This window comes from Salmo trutta, chromosome 17 (assembly GCF_901001165.1).
Source record: "Salmo trutta chromosome 17, fSalTru1.1, whole genome shotgun sequence".
Taxonomy (NCBI): domain Eukaryota; kingdom Metazoa; phylum Chordata; class Actinopteri; order Salmoniformes; family Salmonidae; genus Salmo; species Salmo trutta.
In genome coordinates, this window is record NC_042973.1 from 10,283,972 (window position 1) to 10,298,949 (window position 14,978).

The following is a 14,978-nucleotide window of genomic DNA, read 5'->3' on the forward strand; positions in this document are numbered from 1 at the left end:
AAGTTACATATTGACACTTTTAATGTAAGTTACATATTGTCACTTTTACTGTTTTGGAAAGTCAGTGTATTTGTATTGTATAAAACAGGGTTCTCCAACCCTGTTCCTGGAGAGCTTTCATCCTGTGGATTTCGCTCCAACCCTGTTCCTGGAGAGCTTCCATCCTGTGGATTTTCGCTCCAACCCTAACCTAGCACACCTGAATCGGGTTAGAGCGAAATCGGGTCGATCTCCAGGAACAGGGTTGGAGACCCATGGTATAAAGTATACTGCTCAAAAAAATAAAGGGAACACTTAAACAACACATCCTAGATCTGAATGAAATAAATAATCTTATTAAATACTTTTTTCTTTACATAGTTGAATGTGCTGACAACAAAATCACACAAAAATAATCAATGGAAATCCAATTTATCAACCCATGGAGGTCTGGATTTGGAGTCACACTCAAAATTAAAGTGGAAAACCACACTACAGGCTGATCCAACTTTGATGTAATGTCCTTAAAACAAGTCAAATGAGGCTCAGTAGTGTGTCTGGCCTCGGCGTGCCTGTATGACCTCCCTACAACGCCTGGGCATGCTCCTGATGAGGTGGCGGATGGTCTCCTGAGGGATCTCCTCCCAGACCTGGACTAAAGCATCCGCCAATTCTGGACAGTCTGTGGTGCAACGTGGCGTTGGTGGATGGAGCGAGAAATGATGTCCCAGATGTGCTCAATTGGATTCAGGTCTGGGGAACGGGCAGGCCAGTCCATAGCATCAATGCCTTCCTCTTGCAGGAACTGCTGACACACTCCAGCCACATGAGGTCTAGCATTGTCTTGCATTAGGAGGAACCCAGGGCCAACCGCACCAGCATATGGTCTCACAAGGGGTCTGAGGATCTCATCTCGGTACCTAATGGCAGTCAGGCTACCTCTGGTGAGCACATGGAGGGCTGTGCGGCCCCCCAAAGAAATGCCACCCCACACCATGACTGACCCACCGCCAAACCGGTCATGCTGGAGGATGTTGCAGGCAGCAGAACGTTCTCCACGGCGTCTCCAGACTCTGTCACGTCTGTCACGTGCTCAGTGTGAACCTGCTTTCATCTGTGAAGAGCACAGGGCGCCAGTGGCGAATTTGCCAATCTTGGTGTTCTCTGGCAAATGCCAAACTTCCTGCACGGTGTTGGGCTGTAAGCACAACCCCCACCTGTGGACGTCGGGCCCTCATACCACCCTCATGGAGTCTGTTTCTGACCGTTTGAGCAGACACATGCACATTTGTGGCCTGCTGGAGGTCATTTTGCAGGGCTCTGGCAGTGCTTCTCCTGCTCCTCCTTGCACAAAGGCGGAGGTAGCGGTCCTGCTGCTGGGTTGTTGCCCTCCTACGGCCTCCTCCACATCTCCTGATGTACTGGTCTGTCTCCTGGTAGCGCCTCCATGCTCTGGACACTACGCTGACAGACACAGCAAACCTTCTTGCCACAGCTTGCATTGATGTGCCATCCTGGATGAGCTGCACTACCTGAGCCACTTGTGTGGGTTGTAGACTCCGTCTCATGCTACCACTAGAGTGAAAGCACCGCCAGCATTCAAAAGTGACCAAAACATCAGCCAGGAAGCATAGGAACTGAGAAGTGGTCTGTGGTCCCCACCTGCAGAACCACTCCTTTATTGGGGGTGTCTTGCTAATTGCCTATAATTTCCACCTGTTGTCTATTCCATTTGCACAACAGCATGTGAAATTTATTGTCAATCAGTGTTGCTTCCTAAGTGGACAGTTTGATTTCACAGAAGTGTGATTGACTTGGAGTTACATTGTGTTGTTTAAGTGTTCCCTTTATTTTTTTGAGCAGTGTATATTATTTGTATAAGTATTATTGTATTTCATCAACAACCACATGTGTTGACACGATCATGGAGGCCGTTTTGTACATGTTCATTTACATTTGAATCATTTAGCAGACGCTCTTATCAAGAGTGACTTACAGGATCAAGTAGGGTTAAGTGCCTTGCTCAAGGGCACATTGACAGGTTTTTCACCTAGTCAGCTTGGGGATTTGAACCAGCGACTTTTCGGTTACTGGCCACTAGGCTAGTCGCTGCCCCCAGGTAGCCTAATTGTTTTTGAATGCCTGAAGATGTTCTTGTTATAAGTGGTGCAGGAAATGTTGATTCCTACGCCTTAAAACGAGTCTTTACCTCATAGTTTCTTACATGGACATGCCCAATATAAAGAGGAGTGCCTTGGATTTGTCGTAGCCTATGACATGCAGCTTTCATGACCATCAGTCTTAAAGGTAGAGTCAGCAGTTAATTCTGCAACAGCTAAGAGCATCTTGCATCTCGCTCATCACAATATCATCTGTGCGGCTTGTGGCAACGTCATTTAGCTCACTCTACCTTTTAATGTATGACAATATCCATAGGGTATTATTATATTTCAAACATTATTCTATTACATGACGTATATACTACATATCTAACCATTTGATGTTATTTGTGAAATGGACGTGTGTATTTTTTAATGTAAAACATTTTTTACTGTAGATGTTTTATTTGAATGGTCAGTGTTGTAAACTCATTTGTTTTATTAATTTAAAAGTTGTGGATCACCTGTATCTTGCCTTTTGTCTTCTGTGAATGACTGCACTTGGACACATGCAATGCCTTGATTGTCCTCTTGCTGCCACTGTTGAGTTGTATATGGATCCTGAATGCAGTCAACATTACTCACTCTTGGTTCCCATGACAGGAGAGAAGATATATGAAATGTTAATGGTTGCCAAATCAAAATCGAATAAAATTGTATTGGTCGCATGCACATATTTAGCAGATGTTATTGCGGGTATAGAAAAATGCTTGTGTTCCTAGCTCCAACAGTGCAGTAATAATCTAACAATATACAACAATACACACAAATCTAAAAATTAAAGAATGGAATTAAGAAATATTAGGATGAGCAATTTTGGAGTGTGTGTGTGTGCGCGCGGGATGTATAGACATGAATGTTTTTATGAAGTTTATTTTTTTCCACCAGAATATTCATTCAAGTGTTTTTTTTACGTGAAGTAAATGTCAAGTCAGGAGATTGTGTAACACCTGGAGTGTATCCACACTGCCTTTGGAAAGTATTCAGACCCCTTCCTTTTTTCCACATTTTGTTACGTTACGACCTTATTCTAAAATGAATTAAATAAAGAATGTTGCTCATCAATCTACACACAATGCAATTGGAAAAAGTTTGGAACTACCAAGACTCTTCCTAGAGCTGGCCGCCCGGCCAAACTGAGCAATCAGGAGAGAAGGGCCTTGGTCAGGGAGGTGACCAAGAACCAGATGGTGACTCTGACAGAGCTCCAGAGATCCTCTGTGGAGATGGGAGAACCTTCAAACATCTCTGCACACTCCACCAATCAGGCCTTTATAGTAGAGTGGCCAGGCCGAAGCCACTTCTCAGTAAAAGGCACATGACAGCCCGGTTAGAGTTGGCCAAAAGGCAACTAAAAGACTCTCAGACCATGAGAAACAAGATTCTCTGGTCTGATGAAACCAAGATTGAACTCCTTGGCCTGAATGCCAACCGTCACATCTGGAGGAAACCTGGCACCATCCCTACGGTGAAGCATGGTGGCATCATGCTGTTGGGAAGTTTTTCAGCAGCAGGGACTTGGAGTCAGGATTGAGGGAATGATCAACAGAGCTTGAGAGCATCTGCAGAGAAGAATAGGAGAAACTCCCCCAAGCTTGTAGCATCATACAGAAGAAGACTCAAGGCTGTAATTGCTGCCAAATGTGCTTCAACAAAGTACTGAGTATATGAATACTTGTGTAAATGTAATATTTCAGTTACATTTTTAAAATAAATTTGTCATTATGGGCTATGTGTGTATATTGATGAGGGGAAAAAACGATTTAATCGATTTTAGAATAAGACTAATGTAACAAAATGTAGAAAAAGTAAAGGGGTCTGAATACTTTCCGAATGCACCACAACCAAATACAACAATGTTTATGAATGTTGTATTTCTTTCTCCATTTCGCAAGAACAATACATAAAGGTTGAGTCCGGTTTTATTCCAATCTGATTGAATGGAAGTAAATCGCAGCTTCCCCAATCAGTTTCACCACTGGCCATCTGTTGCTATGTATTTGAAGCTTGAGTGATTGCAGAAACATCTCCACCCACTCATGATAACGTTGCATACTATTTGAGCATGAGCCTCTAGCCGAGGCCAAACATTTTATTTCATTGTTTTGGCTAGATTGGATTTATCCTCAACTTAGGGTCATAGCCATAGTGTTATTGAATTGCCAATGTGAGAGTGATGACTTGGTATTTTGGGCATTTTTGTAAAAATACTTTCACCTTAGCCTACATGGTTGCTTTTCCCAAATCCCTTCAAATGTATTTTCACACAGTAAATGAACATTTATTTGGGCAGCCCTTTATTGTAACTCCACGTAATAAAGCATTTATAATGGGATTAGTAAATAGTTTATTCATAATGTATTAATCATTACTAATATAGGTTCAACAATGAGACAGCCTATAGGGAGGAGGTCAGAGACCTGACCGTGTGGTGCCAGGACAACAACCTCTCCCTCAACGTGTTCAAGACAAAAGAGATGATTGTGGACTACAGGAAAAGGATGACCGAGCACGCCCCCATTCTCATCGACGGGGTTATAGTGGAGCAGGTTGAGATCTTCAAGTTCCTTGGCGTCCACATCAACAAACAGTTGTTGACAGTTGTGAAGAGGGCACGACAAAACCTATTCCCCCTCAGGATACTGAAAAGATTTGGCATGGGTCCTCAGATCCTCAAATGGTTTTACAGCTGCACCATCGAGAGCATCCTGACGGGTTGCATCACTGCCTGGCATGGCAACTGCTCGGCCTCCGACCGGAAGGCACTACAGAGGGTAGTGCGTACGGCGCAGTACATCACCGGGGCCAAACTTCCTGCCATCCAGGACCTCTATACCAGGCGGTGTCAGAGGAAGGCCCTAACCATTGTTGACGACTCCAGCCACCCTAGTCAAAGACTGTTCTCTCTGCTACAGCATGGCAAGCGGTACCAGAGCGCCAAGTCTAGGTCCAAGAGGCTTCTTAACAGCTTCTACCCCCAAGCCATAAGACTCCTGAACAGCTAATCAAATGGCTACCCAGAATATTTGCATTTTTAGGCATTTTCTTAAAACTGAATTGTTGGTTAAGGACTTGTAAGTAAGCATTTCACAGTAAGGTGAAAGTACCTGTTATACTCAGAGAATGTGACAAATAAAATTTGATTTGATTTAATCTTATAAACCTGATGCTCCTTAAGGTCTCAAAATGGCCCCTAGAACATATCAATGGTTAAAGAATAAGCACACAACGCAGAATGTTATTAAAAGGAAATATATTGAACATTCTATTCGCAAAAACTGTTGTGAAACAACTGTTACAAGGCTTGAGGAAGAGCTGTAATGTGAATGTTCTGCTGGAGTTGTCAACCTGGCGAATATGAACTGATCATAAAACATGGAGATGTAGACTACACACAACAGCTGGTCGGACCGGACAGTTGTTCTCTAGTGGATTTGAATTGTTTAAGGATTTGCATTCCCTATTGAGTGCATTTGGAAAGTTTTCAGTCCTCTTGACTTTTCCCACATTTCGTTACATTACAGCCTTATTCTAAAATGGATTACATCGTTTTTCCCCCCATCACCAATCCACACACATTACCCCATAATGACAAAGCAAAAACAGGTTTTTAGAATTTTTTGCAAATTTATAAAATAAAAAACCCAGAAATATCACATTTACATAAGTATTCAGACCCTTTACTCAGTACTTTGCTGAAGCACCTTTGTCAGCGATTACGGCCTCAAGTCTTCTTGGGTATGACGCTACAGGCTTGGCACACCTGCATTTGGGGAGTTTCTTCCATTCTTCTCAGCACATCCTCTCAAGCTCTCTCAGGTTGGATGGGGAGCGTTGCTGCACAGCTATTTCCAGGTCTCTCCAGAGATGTTCGATCGGGTTCAAGTCCGGGCTCTGGCTGGGTCACTCAAGGACATTCATAGACTTGTACCGTAGCCACTCCTGCGTTGTCTTGGCTGTGTGCTTAGGGTTGTTGTCTTGTTGGAAGGTGAACCTTCGCCCCAGTCTGAGGTCCTGAGCGCTCTGGAGAAGGTTGTCATCCAGGATCTCTGTATTTGCTCCTTTCATCTTTTCCTCGATCCTGACTAGTCTCCCAGTCCCAGCCGTTGAAATCAATCAATCAAATGTATTCATAAAGCCCTTTTTACATCAGCCGATATAACAAAATGCTGTACAGAAACCCAGCCTAAAACCCCAAACAGGAAGCAATGCAGATGTAGAAGCACGGTGGCTAGGAAAAACTCCCTAGAAAGGCCAGACCCTAGGAAGAAACCTAGAGAGGAATCAGGCTCTGAGGGGTGGCCAGTCCTCTTCTGGCTGTGCCGGGTGAAGATTATAACAGAGCATGGCCAAGATGTTCAAACATTCATAGATGACCAGCAGGGTCAGATAATAATAATCACAGTGGCTGTAGAAGGTGCAACAGGTCAGCACCTCAGGAGTAAATGTCAGTTGGCTTTTCATAGCCGATCATTAGAGTTAGACAGCAGGTGCGGTAGAGAGAGAGAGTCCAAAACAGCAAGTCCGAGACGAGGTAGCACGTCCAGTGAACAGGTCAGGGCTCCATAGCCGCAGGCAGAACAGTTGAAACTGGAGCAGCAGCATGACCATGTGGACTGGGGACAGCAAGGAGTCATCCGAAGCCCCCCTCAGCACAAAGCTGAGGGGGGCACCAACCCGGACAGGAAGATCACGTCAGTGACTCAACCCACTCAAGTGAATCACCCCTCCTAGGGACGGCATGGAAGAGCACCAGTAAGCCTGTGACTCTGCCCCCGTAATAGGGTTAGAGGCAGAGAATCCCAGTGGAGAGAGGGGAACCGGCCAGGCAGAGATAGCAAGGGCGGTTCGTCGCTCCAGTGCCTTTCCGTTCACCTTCACACCCCTGGGCCAGACTACACTCAATCATAGGACCTACTGAAGAGATGAGTTTTCAATAAAGACTTAAAGATCGAGACCGAGTCTGCGTCTCTCACATGGATAGGCAGACCATTCCATAAAAATGGAGCTCTATAGGAGAAAGTCCTGCCTCCAGCTGTTTGCTTAGAAATTCTAGGGACAGTAAGGAGGCCTGCGTGTTGTAACCTCATGTTTGACATTAAGGAAATCCCCAAGTTATAGAAATCTGCTCTGTACAGCCTCTCCTGGAAGGTGGAGATCCTTTGCTACTTGACAACTATCCACCCATATCAACACTGTCTGTACTATCTAAGGTACTGGAGTCCTTAGTTATTAGGCAGCTGAAGTCCTACCTCCAAGAAAACAACATCTTAAGTGGAATGATATCAGGTTTTAGGTCTGGCCACAGCACTGTTTCAGCAACATGGAAGGTTTTAAATGACATCTACTGTGCTCTTGACAAGAGGTTACATTGTGTGTCTGTCTTTATTGATTTGTCGAAGGCATTTGACACCGTGGCCCATTCCTCCTGACAGAGCTGGTGTAACTGAGTCAGGTTTGTATACCTCCTTGCTCGCACACGCTTTTTCAGTTCTGACCACAAATGTTCTATTTGATTGAGGTCAGGGCTTTGTGATGGCCACTCCAATACCTTGACTTTTTTGTCCTTAAGCCATTTTGCCAGAACTTTGGAAGTATGCTTGGGGTCACTGTCCATTTAGAAGACCCATTTTTGACCAAGCTTTATCTTCCTAACTGGTGTCTTGAGATGTTGCTTAAATGTATCCACATAATTGTCCTACCTCATGATGCCATCTATTTTGTGAAGTGCACCAGTCCCTCCTGCAGCAAAGCACCCCCACAACATGATGCTGCCACCCCCGTGCTTCACAGTTGGGATGGTGTTCTTTGGCTTGCAAGCATCCTCCTTTTTCCTCCAAACATAACAATGGTCATTATGGCCCAACATTTCTATTTTTGTTTCATCAGACCAGAGGACATTTCTCCAAAAAGTACGATCTTTGTCCCCATGTGCAGTTGCAAACCGTAGTCTGGCTTTTTTTTGGTGGTTTTGGAGCAGTGGCTTCTTCCTTGCTGAGCGGCCTTTCAGGTTATGTCGATATAGGACTCGTTTTACTGTGGATATAGATACTTTTGTACTTGTTTCCTCCAGCATCTTCACAAGGTCCTTTGCTGTTGTACTGGGATTGATTTGCACTTTTCGCACCAAAGTACGTTAATCTCTAGGAGACAGAACGCGTCTCCATCCTGAGCGGTATGATGGCTGCATGGTCCCATGGTGTTTATACTTGCGTACTATTGTTTATAAAGATGAACGTGGTACCTTCAGGCGATTGGCTATTGCCCCCAAGGATGAACCCAACTTGTGGAGGTCTACTACAATGTTTCTGAGGTCTTGTCACGGGTGTCGTAGGGTAGAGACCAAGACGCAGCGGGAAAATGTACACTCATCTTCTTTTTATTTGGTGACAAAGGAAAACACATATAACGTATACAAAACACAAACGAACTAGACAGTCTTGTCAGGCAAACAGCTAAACAAGAACAATCTCCCACAAAAACCCATGAAAAACAAACTCCTAATATAGGACCCTCAATCAGAGTCAACAATAACCAGCTGCCTCCAATTGAAGGTCCAACCCCAATTAACTAAACATAGAAATACAATAGACTAGATAGAACATAGAAAAATACTAACATAGAACATAGACTAACAAACCCCGGACTACATAAACCAAACACCCCTCTACCTAAATACATAGCCGAAACCACATGAAACAAACACCCCCTGCCACATCCTGACCAAACTATAATAACAAATAACCCCTATTACTGGTCAGGATGTGACAGGTCTTGGCTGATTTCTTTTGATTTTCCCATGATGTCAAGCAAAGAGACACTGAGTTTGAAGGTAGGCCTTGAAATACATCCACAGGTACACCTCCAATTGACTCAAATTATGTCAATTAGCCTATCAGAACTTCTAAAGCCATTTCATAATTTTCTTGAATTTTCCAAGCTGTTTGAAGGCACTGTCAACTTAGTGTATGTAAACTTCTAACCCACTGGAATTGTGATACAGTGAATTATAAGTGAAATAATCTGCCTAACCAACTTGCCAAAACTATTGTTTGTTAACAAGACATTTGTGGAGTGGTTGAAAAACAAGTTTTAATGACTCCAACCTAAGTGTATGTAAACTTCCCATTTCAACTGTATATATTTTTATGCAGTTCTCAACCACTACCATGAGAGCTCTTGATTCTGTATATCATGCGGCTCTCAGGTTCATTACCAATCAAAAACGTCATTGTGATCTCTACAGTGCTGTTGGCTGGTCGTCATTGACCTTGCATGCTGTAGGCTTAAACACTGGTATACACTGATATGTAAGGCCATACTGGGTAAAATGCCACTTTATCTCTGTTCTTTTTTAATCAGGTCAGTAAATAAATATCAATTACGGTCCCATTCTCATTTGCTTCTAACAGTACCAAGAATTAGAACAGGTCATGGTAGAAATAGTTTTAGTTACCCAGCTCCGTGGTCCTCCGTGGAATTCTCTCTTGAACATTTAAACATTTTATGATCTAGTCACGTTGGTGGAGTTTAAACACTTGATCGTTGTAAATATCATAGACGAGTGTAATTGTCTTTAGGACAGATGTTTTTTAGTTGTGACATTCGTGTTTTTTTTACGTAATATGTAATTGTTGTACTGTATGTGTGTCTATAGTTTTGTTCAATGTTGTGTTACTGTATGTAAGTTGTTTTGTCTGAAACTTTGTTTCCCCTGCTGTTGTTGGACCAGGTCTCTCTTGAAAATGAGATTTTATCTTAATGAGAAAACCCTGTATAGATAAAGGTTAAATAAACAATAAATGCTGCAGAAATGTATTGGTACCCTTTCTCACATGTGTGCCTCGACACAATCCTGTCTTGGAGCTCTACGAACAATTCCATCGACCTCATGGCTTGGTTTTTGACATGCACTGTCAACTGTGGGACATTACAGGTGTGTGCCTTTCCAAATCATGTCCAATCAATTGAATTTACCACAGGTGGACTCCAACCAAGTTGTAGAACAATCTCAAGGATGATCAATGGAAACTGGATGCACCTGAGCCCAATTTCGAGTCATAGCAAAGGGTCTGAATACTTATGTAAATAAGATATTTCTGTTTTTTATTTTTAATAAGTTGCAAAAATGTCTAAAAACCTGTTTTCGCTTTGTCATTATGGGGTATTGTGCTTCGACTGCTTCGTGGTGTGGTGAAATTAGAGGAAGGGGGGTGGAGACTTCGCAAACCGGAATTTCTAAAATGTTCGGACCTAGAAATGACCAAATGACGCAAGATTTTAGTCCTCGGTTAGCGAGATTAGACAGCTCTAAGGAGTGACTGCAATCCACATTTTGGTTTTGGTAGAAAAGTCACTTACAATAAACACTTATGTTAGCATTTTTGGACTAAACACATTATTTTACTCAGCATAGAGTGTGTCTGAAGTTACACCTCACACTACCGCCGTGTGACTGTTTAGGAATAAAATGTTCAATATACTTCCTTTAACATCCTCTGTGTGTGCTTATTGTTTAACCATTGACATGTTTTTGAGACCTTAAGGAGCATCAGGTACTGCTGGAATGTCTACCAATGGCATGTCCATCTTTTTGTGAGAAAATTACTACAGGTCGCTCAAAACATTTATAAAGTATAAATAGCCCACACTTTAGATGAGGCCACACAAATACTTAACCCATGATCAGTAAATGGTTTATAAGGACCTATATTAAAGATCTTATGAATGATCTTATGAATCATTATTAAATACTTTTAAAGTTGTTTAAATGTGTGAATATCTAGGCTACTAATGTTTACAAATGTGGGAGTAATGATGAATAAATGATGAATAAACTATTACTAATCCATTATAAATGCTTTATGTTGAGGAATCTTAAAGTGTTACCTTTATTTGTTGTAACGCAGTTATTGATCGCTAAGCAGTCAATGTATATAGTAATTTGTCTTCAAATGTATCCATTTCTCTTTAAATAACATACTTTTTTATTGTGTCACATCATCATCATCATCCATTGCACTTCTTTTAGGGCTCAAAATGGCTACAGTTCAAAAGTTCCTTGTTAATATGTTGTTTTGTGATAATGACATATGTCCCACTGCATCATCGATGAGACATTAGAACACACTGAACACAGTGCTGTGGTGTGATGAAGGCAGGGAGGTGGTGACAAGATAGAGGCCTTTGCCAGCACCTCAAGCAACAGGAATCAAAGACACTGCAACTGGCCCCGAGACAGAGAGCGGCGTCGCCTTCATTTACTGTGAAAAATGCTGCAGCATCCCTGGGGTCTTGTCCATTAAGAACCCAGCAAACCAGTGTGTTATCAGAGTAGCCATTTTGAGTGGAGGGGTCAAAACCGGTCCAAAACACTCATGACAATGGAATTGGGTGGAACAGGAAGGAATGTCTTTGTCAGTTAAAGTCTATAGTATTTGATCTTAGCTTTCTAAAATAATAATTGGGTGGGTACTAATTGGAAATGTTTTTTATTTTATTTATTTTTTACATATTCCACTTCCCCTGAGACACCCTCGTAGAGTGGGTTCAGAGATCAGCCATTTTTGAAGGTGACCCTGGAGCAATGAGGGTTAAGGGCCTTGTTCAAGGGCACATCGGTAGATTTTTCACCTAGTTACTAGCCCAACGTTCCTAACAGCTAGGCTACCTGCCACCCAATGTAAACCTTTTACCTTTCTGTTCACATGCAGCTGGTATATAGAAAGACCTACTTCCTGTGTGCAGAGTCGTGGTCAAGTGGTTCAAACTCCCGACCAGGACGTATATATGCTTCCCCACCGGAGTCCAGGGTTTCATCCATAAAAAGCATAACAATACTAGACGTAGAGTGGTATTCAACTCTCCTTTAGATAAAAAAGAAAGACCTGCTGTGAGGTTTACATCTCTTTTACTTCAAGACATTTGATGCAGGTTCTACTGATAATGCTTGACGCATTAGTCATCACCATGTAGGGATGTGTGCATTTACAAAATGAGATATGAGAGCCATGAATTAATCATAAAACCACACAAAAGGAATCAAGGGGTCCCCTATGATAGAAACGCGTGTGGGCATCTCAAATAAGAAAGAAATGTGTGCAGCCGTCTTCAGAGATAGAGCATTAGCTATAAATAAAGGTAGTTCGTTTACACAAAGCCTTAAGTATTATTTAATTGGATTAAAGTGTTTACTTTTGCTGCAATAAATAATAATTTGTAACATAAGTCACATGGAGCTACGTTTTGGGTTATACGTACATAAACTCTTACAGAAAAGATGGTGTGGTAGTGTGTTCTTTGCGTCATTGCCATAGTGTTCATACAGAAAATGGTAACCAAGAGGAAGAGGACTTTATTAGTCCCTACACGGAGACTGAGGTGTTATTTTACTATTCTACAGCTTTATAGCATTACTGACAATACCATTAGTTAGGGCCCAATACAGACCAAATGAATGGAAAGCCATCGCAAATAGAATCAGAAAGACTCCAAGGCAGCGTCATAAACATATTGGGCCCTGCTTGCTCCCCTCTGTGATTGCCTCCCAAATGGCACCCTATTCCCTATATAGTGCACTTGTTTTGCCCACGGACCATGAGGAATAGGGCACCATTTGGAACACCACCACTGTTTCTCAGCTGACCGCTGCTTCTGGCACTTCAGACAGAGGGGAAATGACCTGGCTTTGCCTCTATTTATCTCGGTGCGTCTCAGAGAAGGCTCTGGGGGATTCAGTATAATTGCGTATAATTGTGTTATGGCCTTCCCACACTCCATCCCCAGTGCATCTTCTGTCTCTTCCCTTAATCTGAGCTGTTTGTCTCCAGATAAGTGATATCCTCCTTGGATTAGGATCTGGTGTCCCTACCCACCCACCTGCTGAGAAAGGGATCCCCCACCGTGTACCTCTGTAAGGGCCGACCCCTTATTTATAGCACCCTAATCCTTTTATAGTGTTGGCACAAACACCAGACTGCTCCGGTGTTAATTGTCCCGGGTGATCATGATACAGTGATGATGAGCCATATAAAGATCATAATGATCGATAGTGCCATTGACGATCTAAACATATAAAGATCATTGATGATAATTTGTGTTGAAGCATAATTTCCGTAGTTTGTTTTTGTCTCCTTCATTCCAAAGAGTTTGTAAGCCTATTGATGGTGTGATGGGTGGCATGGTTTGTGAAAGGCAGTGGTATGACGGAGCTTTATAAGCCATGGACATGGAAATATTTCACTAACCATGCCACCGGAGAGCAATAAGAAATGTGTTCATATGAAATGCAGTCCTAAAAGTATCACATTCATTAAAAGTGAACATCTTAAAGATGTAAGTTGCAGGTGTTGCATTGTACTCCACTTTCAAAGCTGTAGAAGTGGAGGCCACTTTTCAGATTGGGGTATAACAGTGATGAAACATGGGATATATCGCATGATGATATAGAACACATTCTTTGTTGTGGAACCACGATGAAGTGGTAGAACGGCTTCTTTTCACATCTGTCATTGATGGAGAGGTTGGATATCTAATATCTGATGAAATAAGGGGAGATTGCTCATAGGAGAGCCTAGTGATTTGTTTTGGTTAAAATGGGATTTCTTCAGCTGATGTTACAGATCATTTTAAACAGTCTATAGTGTAACTGAGGACTCGGTGGACTGTGTATTCTTTAGGCTAGATTTTAACTTTGTGTTTTCTTCCGTGTGCTGGTAAGGTCGAGGTGGTTTAATGACGCTGACGATTCACAATATGGGCACGAAACAGCACAGCACAGTGTGTGTAGAATGGATGGGCTAAGGCACTTTGTGGTATGGCAAATATCAGCAAGGATGCACACTGGCCTTGGCTAACACAACAAAAGCTAACTGAAGGAAATCACAGGAGCTGGAACTTTCTATTGACCTGACTCTAGCCTTGTCTGAGCTTGAGATTGCCCAGCATGCTCTGCGCCGGTGGGTGGCACTACAGCCCTTATATGAAGAACTTTATATCTATTTATATGATCATCTTAAATACTTCACAGCCTTTCGTACAATAGAGACATGCTGGCGTGAGAACTGTAGTGTTGTAATCTTTGGCCTAGTAAGTGTTGAAGATTCAGTCATTCCAGTCTTTCCTTATGTGTGAGGGGTTCAATGTATCTGTTTTTTATCACTCTCCAAAATCAAATCAATGAACAATCCACTGTTTCCCAGGCATATGCCTGTACAAGACGATAGCAACTGGAATTTATATAGAAGACGTTTTGTGCAGTTTTTTTTGTAAGAACATTTTTGCTATAAATATTTATAAAATGACTGCCAGTATGAGGTAAAATTTGTTTTGGAGTGTAATGTCCCTTACATTTCCAGATTTATTTATATTCAAATTGTTTTACGATTCTATTTTCTTTTTAGCCTCAGTTTGTTTTTTCTTCAATTGCTAGTCTCTATCCCTTTTATTTGTTATTGCTTGCCTTTCTTGTACAAGATTCTTAAATGACAATTGGACCTAGAGAGGCTGCATATCCTGGATAACTCTAGAAAATAAACACTAATGTTCTTTGTAATGTTCTTGTAATGTCTGAGCACTGAGCAGCAACTGCGGAAGCTTGTTATAACAGCGATCATCATTTGTTCCACAATGCACCTGAAGGCAGGGGTGTTTCATCATTCTGTGATAACTGACTTTAGGGACTTCTGAGCCATCATAACGATGAACAAATTTGAGTCCAAAAGTAAAAGTTTGTTCAGTGAATGTCAAGTTTTTGTAACTGTCGGATGTTCGTGTCACTGGAGGTTTAATACCAGATGCATGCAGCTCAAAGTGAAAGGCATCTTCAAGAAAAGGCCAGCT